The following is an 8,446-nucleotide window of genomic DNA, read 5'->3' on the forward strand; positions in this document are numbered from 1 at the left end:
AGAGGCTGGAACTAATGGGTCAGGCAGTGATTAAAAGAATACAGTTTCTGTGTAATTATTTCGGGGCATAAGCTAAGCTAGCCATGCGGGCGGCAGGGTGCTGGGGACGCAGGGGGACGCAGCCCCGCAGCTCTTATTTCAACAATAAATAATAAAAAGGCTAAAGAAAAAAACATAAAAAGAAACATATACCATTTCATGAGGATACACACAGTAACTTTGTATCTACGAGAAAGATGTCATTGGTACCTGGGGCCACTGGAATAAGCATAGGAGTTTAAGTCTTAGAGGTTAGCAGTAGTTGATGAGTGAAATCCAATTTAGAGATTGTAAATAGTTCAATATAATGCAACCACAATGACAAGAGAAAAGAGGGTGAAAGCATCCACACACATAATACAAAGAGTTGCCACTCATTTTCCTGAAGCAAAGAGAGAGAGAGAGAGAGAGAGAGAGAGAGAGAGAGAGAGAGAGAGAGAGAGAGAGAACTACTTAGAACTACCAAGGAAATAATTTGTAACGGTTTTTTTTTGTTTTTTTTTTTTAACTTTACAATCCATCCTTCTATTTAAAAGAGAGAAAAATCCTCCCACTCAATTGTTTCTATTACAAGTAAGTTCATCCTTTATGGAGCCACGTCAGTGTCTGGTTTGCGGGAAACAGCTAATTCACTCTGTATTTGCAGTCCCCGGTTCACAGTGAATCTCTGCTGTTTGATGTAACCTGTCATAAGCACGGAACGCCTCAAAACCATCTGCGTCACTGTCCCTGCTCTCCTCTGCGTTTGTCGCAATAATTAGGAGTGCGATTCTCCAAGTTCATGTTAAATACCAAGTGAATTTAGAACATAAGAGAAACACCAGCATGACTCATATATCAGAAGAAAAATTGTGTTGACCTGTGTGAGCGTGGTTACAACAATCACTTACATGTGGGTGAGCTGCAGTGATTTCAGAGCAGGGATAGAGAACTTAATTTTATGAAGACATACAATTTGAAATTGATTTACCTATCTTCTATAGGATAGCCAAAATACAAGCTTGCTGTATTCTATAGCATGTACTTGAGTTTTAAATTACATTTCTTTTTCTCCTCTTAGCTCAGAATTCTCAGACAGCCCCTCTTCTTTAGTCTTAAGTTGTTTTAATTCATGCCTTCAAATAAACGATCACATATACAGGGCCAGGGAAAATGCTGTTTATGATGGAAGTGGTTTGGCTACGTCTGTTTTAAGGAGGGCCATTTCTCATTTCATTTTTAACATTGCTTTAAAGAGTGTGGCTGGCTGCACAAACCTGTCTTCTGGGCAGAATACAGTGTGCTCTCTTTTCAAGCTGCGTAGAGCCTAAGAATTGTGCATGAATTCATAGATAAAAATATGAACTTCAAACTGTATCATTTAATTATTTATAATAATCATCACTCAATTATTTTTCTGAGTATAAAAACATATTTATCTTACAGATTTTTCCTATCCCTTTATAAGTTTCGGTTACGCCTGAGAAAGGAAATACAAGTTAATACTTTAAATCACTCCCTGATAGAAGAGGCTTTTATTTCTATCACAATGCCAGTGTTTTCTGTAATATAGGCCTATGACTTTGCAGTTGAAACAAATGTCTCCACAAAGTTCCACTGCTCAGGTGTCTCCTCTTATTTTTTCGTGTAAACGTACATCTCAGCTAAATTGTTACTTTTTTCTAGTGTTTAGTATGTTTGCCCTTCGATTGCCTATGGAATTCAAAAACTACACAGGTTTGAAAGGTAGCTGTATTTTGAATATCCGAATTCATGCTTCCTCTCCTAGCATGTCCTCATGAGCTGAGAGCAGGTCAGTCTGGCTATGCAAACCAGCTTTGGCTGCAGGCTGGTAAGTCTCCGTCCTTGAGACGAAAGCATTGCTTAAGCAGAGTACCAAAGAAACTCAGTCTTGGCAAGTCTCCATTCCTGGATCCAGGACATTAGCATATGCTTACTATATTTCAGGATTAAACAAATATTAACATCAAAGCAAGACATAAATTTCATGAGAAAATTGCAGGGCAACTGGACCCGAAAGTTTGCGTATTTGTGATCCTTTGCTGCACACTTTGTAAAATGACTCCAACTAGTGGTCCTTTTCTAAGGCCCAGGAGATTTCCAAGTGGAGCGACATGTAAGTTAAAATGAGTAAGCACTGAGTCGCTGGAAAAGTAAAACTTTACTGTAAGACTGAAAAAATAGTCAAGACAATAATTACTGATAATTATTATGATTATTATATGGCAATTGTCATTATGTGAACACTATTTAAATGAGAAAAATCAAACAAAAACAAATATTTCATTTGTAGATAGTCTTGAAAATAAATTACTAACCTTGACGTCCGTCAGCATGCAAATCCTACATAGCCAATGGCAGCTTTCATTGTTTAAAGACTACTTGGGAACGATTAAGAAAAGAGCGATGTAATCTAATATGTGATAAAGACAGATATAATATTCTCTACTGGAAGGCTTCCCTATCATGTCATATCAAAGTCTAGCAAAATGTTGAAAGTCAGAAATGTTATCAAGCATTAGCAGGCATTTAAAGAGCGGCTCTTGAATATTTCTAGCATAAAAAAAGTATTTCATGTGATGTAAATGAATGGTAATTTTTTGACTTTAAAAGAGAGCCACGCCAGTACATTTCAGCGTTCTGGACCCAATTCTGCAAACATGGAGACTCTTTCAATTTGCTCTGCCTGCCTTCCCGCCTTAGATGGCTGCGATTGCAGCGAAATTAATCCATTTAAAAATCTGCGGCTTAAACTTAAGGATTTTCAGTTTTTTCCCCCCTTCTCTCTCTCTCTCTCTCTTTTTTTTCTTAGAATATCAATAAGTTCCAATTGAAGAGAGGATTCTTTTGCAATTCAGGCATGTGCCGGCGATAACGGGCGAGTTGGCAAGCAGAGAGGCAGAGATGGATTAATTATGCAGAGAACATGGAAATTCCGCTTATCATCGGCTAGCAAAGGAGCCCGGCTCACATAATCAGCAAACGAAGGGAGAGGGAAAAAATAACAATGCAATGGCACCTTCCAGCCCATCATCAGGATTTCTTCTACCCCCCTTGTAATTAAAAAATAACATACACTTATAGCCCTATCTCCTGTGCAGGCAAGGAGTGGATGTCCACAAAATAATTGCACTGGATATTAGAGCTGGCACCACGGGCTGTCCAGCCTTGCCTGCTCACCTTCTTTCTCTGTTGGCCTCTCAAGGCACTTTGCTTCTGCTGAGCGTGGTCCAATCAGGCGGGGTGTCTCAGACAACACTCTCGTTCAGTTTCCAAAATCTTAAATCCGTACCTTATCGCGATGCATGCAAACACATACATAGATGACAAATATTTGCAGGGCCGACTCCAGAGAAAGCTTGGGAACTGATCGCCTGCAGACAATCTTTCGGGATTCTTTTCCTTTTTTTTCCCTTCTGATGAAACATGTCCAGATAGCCTTCAGTTTGAAATGGTTGGATTAAAATGGGGACCCGAGCAATGACCATGCTCTCCTCTCAAATGGCCTCACTTATTTACGACTTTCTTTTCTATCCCCTTTGCCAGCTGATGTTACACATTCAAGTATGCGCCAGTCAAGGTTCAAGTCTGTGATTCCAAATCAAAAATCAGAATTCTGCTTTGTTACTGTGAAATATGATAGCCCAAAGCTCTCCATGTCTCCAAATGCCAAAACACTATAATAAACCTAGTTCATTACTTTAAAGAAAATTCCTGCTTAGGCTGACATATGTATCTAGGTGCTTCTCAATTTAGAATATTAACAGGTCTTTTAAATGAGGATGCTTAGGCATGGAAGTTCCAGAGCTAGGTTCCCTTTAGCAATCATAACCCAAATCATTTGACTCTAATTAAGGACAGAAGCCCAAGAAGCTCTGGACACAACAGTTGTGCTTCCGGCAAAGTTATTGTCAAGCCACAAGGACAGAACGATAAAAATAAACGAACAAAGACAAAAACTATGCAGCATCGGGAGGAAAGCTGTTGCTCCAGAGTGCAGTAAACTGGAATTGGAAAGCTGGCAGGCTCTAGAAATGTAATTTATTCTGAGTCCCGCCAAAGCAGGGAACCAGTGCGGGGCGCAGTTTCCACGCTTGTGGGATGTTTTAAGTGACAGTAATAGACTGATTTTTAAAACTAATTACTTCCATGTCTGTGCAAATGGCACAATACACAGATACAAGACTTATGAATCCTATAGGGAAAAAAAAGAGTGAGCGCAGGAGACAAGTAAACGTTTGGAGATATTTGTGGTTATTAACTGTAGATTCCATGGTCGAAAGAAGGGGAAAAAGACAAAGGAAGGCACACAAGCAAGGACAAAGGTTAAAAGTGAAGGAAGAGTACAGATAGACAGAAAAACCCAATAAAGGGAGAACAATAAAATAAAGAATATGGAGAAACTTATAATTCTGGCAGCAGAAACTGCTCATTTTTATTTCTGCTCGACTTGTGATGCTCAAAGTATATATGGATTAAATATACACATAGTGAGAAACTAGAAGAAAGCAGCAAGTATATTTGCCTGCACCAAGAAATGCCAAAATTTAGAAAAAGAACTTAGTTCACTGAGCAGAGTCTAATCGACCAGGAACTACGGCATGACCACACCAACTAGAGACATGAGGTGGGGATAGTTTGACAATTCAGTGCCACTGGATTCCTACAGCCTTTCCAATCTCTTTTCCCTTCTAACACATTTAGTATCTTTCCAATCAGTATCTTCTTAAAGCCATAGATGGGTTTGTTGTTCATAAACCTTTATACTAATAAAAAGCATGAAAGTAAATCCGTGGTATGATTGACGTCAGGCATTCAATTCTCACCCTCATCTTTATCAATACATGATATATTGATAATCAGTTCATGCCTACTTATGTCAGTTCCACAGTTTTACATTTCCACACTTCAGACTTTAGTTTAAATTTGTTTTTAGTTTATAATCAATAACTGTACGTTTATGCTAATTTATAATAAATAACTGTATGGTTACGCTTGCTAAATAAATTCTTGGTGTAATAAAATCTACCCAGTTATATGTTTCTGAACATAAGACATCCAGTAACTAATGAGCACAAGAAGTAGATTCTGCTTGCTCCAATTATTATAAACTACCTGGTAATGTTGATGATCACTGGTGAAATATAGACGAGGTGACCATGAAGTATTATAAAGTTGCATATTCCTTGCAAAATGGCGAAACTTTTTGGCTCTTGAGACATGGATATTCTTTTGTCAACTGTATAAAGCTACTACAATTGAGTCAGATCCTTGAACTTCCTCAGTTTACCAGAAGAGCTGAGAATCTTTCCGGTTACTACCCAGAGCACTGGTTCTATAGGCAATGTTCACACTGGGTGATATGGGGATATTTAACCATGACTGAACAGTAGAAATATTAGTGGATCTTTCAAAATAACATGCCTGAGCTCTATCCTAGGCACTTAGCAAATGTTATTTATCCTATATGTGAAGGAGAAGAGGGCCTGCTTGTTCATCTCAGCCACCCAGCTAGCTTAGCCCCTAAATAACCACACAGAAAACTGTATTAATTAAAACACTGCTTGGCTCATTAGCTCTAACTTATTATTGGCTAATTCTTACATATTAATTTAACCCATTTCTATTAATCTGTATATTGCCACATGGCAGTGGCTTACTGGGAAAGATTTGGCATGTCTGTCTCTGGCGGCTCCATGGTGTCTTTCCTGACTCTGCTTTCTTTCTCCCAGCACTCAGTTCTGTCTTCCCCACCTACCTAAGTTCTACCCTATCAACTAGGCCAAGGCAGTTCCTTTATTCATTAACCAATGAAAGCAACACACAAACAGAAGGACCTCCTACACCATATATGTTTTTATAAATTCACAACTGAGGATTTGTGGGACATGCAAAACTAGCTCAATTAATTTATTTTATGAAGGTACATAAATTATGTATGTATATATGTTTATATGGAGAGAGAGAGAGAGAGAGAGAGAGAGAGAGAGAGAGAGAGAGAGAGATGAGATGAGATGGAGGTAAAAGAAGAGGTGAATTTTAAATGTTCTCGGTGATTCTAACACACACCTAGAATTGAGGACTGGTCTTTCTAATCTTATTCACTGAACTCCCAAAACACAGAACTGAAATCTATGTGAGACTCCAGATCTCCTCAAAATTACGGAAGTCCCCAGTGTTATCCAGACCATGGGGTTGGAACCATACCCATGCTCTACTAGATGCTCTGACATATAGATGCAGAAGATCCTGAAAGTGCCTTCTCTGCCCGGAGGGTAGAGTGAGCAGGAGCTAGAAAGCTAAAGAACTTCATGCCCACCTGTAACCACAGCTGTGTTCCATGCCCCACATTCTGCCACCTGAATCTTGACAATGCATAAGCTTTCTAAAGGTTTTTCTCAAAGCCCGAGCTTTGAAAGCTGTAGACACAGCATACCTTTCCAATCTTTTATGTTTCCTGAAAACAGGCCTTAACATCTTTCACAGGAGAAGAGATAATAGAATTCTCAGTGACTGTAACTGTAAGTGGATTTGTAATCCACCCGTGATTAAAATTATTTTCATCAAGAAGTCGAATTCTCGTTTGTGCTGCAATTTTAATATTATCAACTCCAAAGTGCCTTGGTGATTGATAATATGGACATTGAAACTCTATATTATAGTAATTGAATTTAAAATGAGTCTGCCATCCTTATACGTCTCAGTATGGTACCTGGTTATTAGAAAACAATTATTTTCATATGTCTCCTAATGCCACATACACTTGGACCTTCATCCAGGTTGTTCTGGGTTAACTTGCTGTTGAGTCAGTATGTACAGATAGCAAGACTTGATGACTATTTCTTATTAAAATGTACGACTGCCACCGAAGTGCGCTATCACCTGGGAAGAACCTGGGCCTGAATTTGGGGAACATTTGACTACAGCTTTTCATGCTGAGATGTGCCCTCATCCTTTGCGTCTCAACGACTTCCTCCCAGAAACACCCAGCACCCCGAGAACAGCTGCCTACCTCTGAGGATGAGGATTCTGTCTCGTGTTCAGAGCTTGGATGACATCATACAGGGCACCTCCTTTACCGCTCTGATAGTCTTTGAAGAAAGTATGTCCCTCCTTCAACTCAATGAGTTGAGCTAGTCCTGTGTGTCCAGCTGCTGCCCCTTGTTTCCTGATCTCGGCTTTACAGGAACATGTATGACACCACCATAGAAGGGACTTCCTCTTCTCTTCAGTTCACACTTTCCCCCTTGCAATCCCTTTTGTTGATAAGACTTCCCTTGCATGGATACCTCATCCCACACCCTCCCCATACACATTTTGGGAGGAAAAAGAATAGTACAAAAATACTTTCCTCTACTTGGCTCATTTGCAGATTTCAGCAGGCTTGCAAGAGCACACCTGTTGTGCTGTCTGGCTTTCCTTTTCTGATCATAGGCTTCTGACAAAGAGTGGGGGGAGAGCGATCTTTATCGGCCGCTCTTCACCGGACAAAGAATTTTCTTCACCATTTGAATGTATCTGTGGAATGCCTGAGTGATTCATTACAGCAGATTCTGAAGTATGACAATGGGCCGCAGAAATGACTGATGGTATCTTCTTCCTGATTTCATTTCCCTGATCCTCTTCATCCCTTGGCCTGTGTATCTCGATTAATTAGAATCCAGGGATTTTCACTCATCAGCTGATGGGTTTCATGCTCCACTCTGTCACAAAATCTGCTGCCATCACTATCTCTCTTACAGCCGCTGGCTGCTTTCAAAACTTACCCCCTTTTCCCTCCTTTTCTTCTTTTTCCTTTTTCTTTTTTGAACACAGTGCTTTGTCACTACAGGTTTAGGTCTTTTAGAGAATCAGACTTTTTAAAAAAATAAATAAAAGAGATTGAAATTAAAGTGAAAAGGATTCAAGATCTCTGATTAAGCTAATCCCCATCCAAATGATACTTGCCCCCAAACGAACTTTTGGAAGAGATAAAACGTAAGTGTTTCACAGCTTTCCATGTTCTAAGTTCTCTTCTCTTTTTGCAAGCTATAATCATTGAAGCAATAAAGAAAAACTGGAAATATATACAACTATGGTTTGCGTGTCTAGATACAACAATGCTATGCTTGTTTCTGGTATATCGGGGGACAGCTGCATTATATGTTTAAAAACATTTGCATCCAAACTCCATCTAAATAAGTTATGGTATAAGGACTTCCTGAAATAAATAATTAAACTACATTTCAAAAGTAAGCCAAAGGAGGGGTTAATCCTCAAGGAAGCAAACTGTTATAGTAGGGTTTAAGATGCAAGATAATTTTTAGACAAATTTTGCCTCTTAAATATAAATAATGTATTATCCAGAGATAAAATACACATAAATTTTTTTGAAAAATAATTTATTTGCAATTTTTTGTACATATGC

This window comes from Microtus ochrogaster, unplaced genomic scaffold (assembly GCF_000317375.1).
Source record: "Microtus ochrogaster isolate Prairie Vole_2 unplaced genomic scaffold, MicOch1.0 UNK19, whole genome shotgun sequence".
Taxonomy (NCBI): domain Eukaryota; kingdom Metazoa; phylum Chordata; class Mammalia; order Rodentia; family Cricetidae; genus Microtus; species Microtus ochrogaster.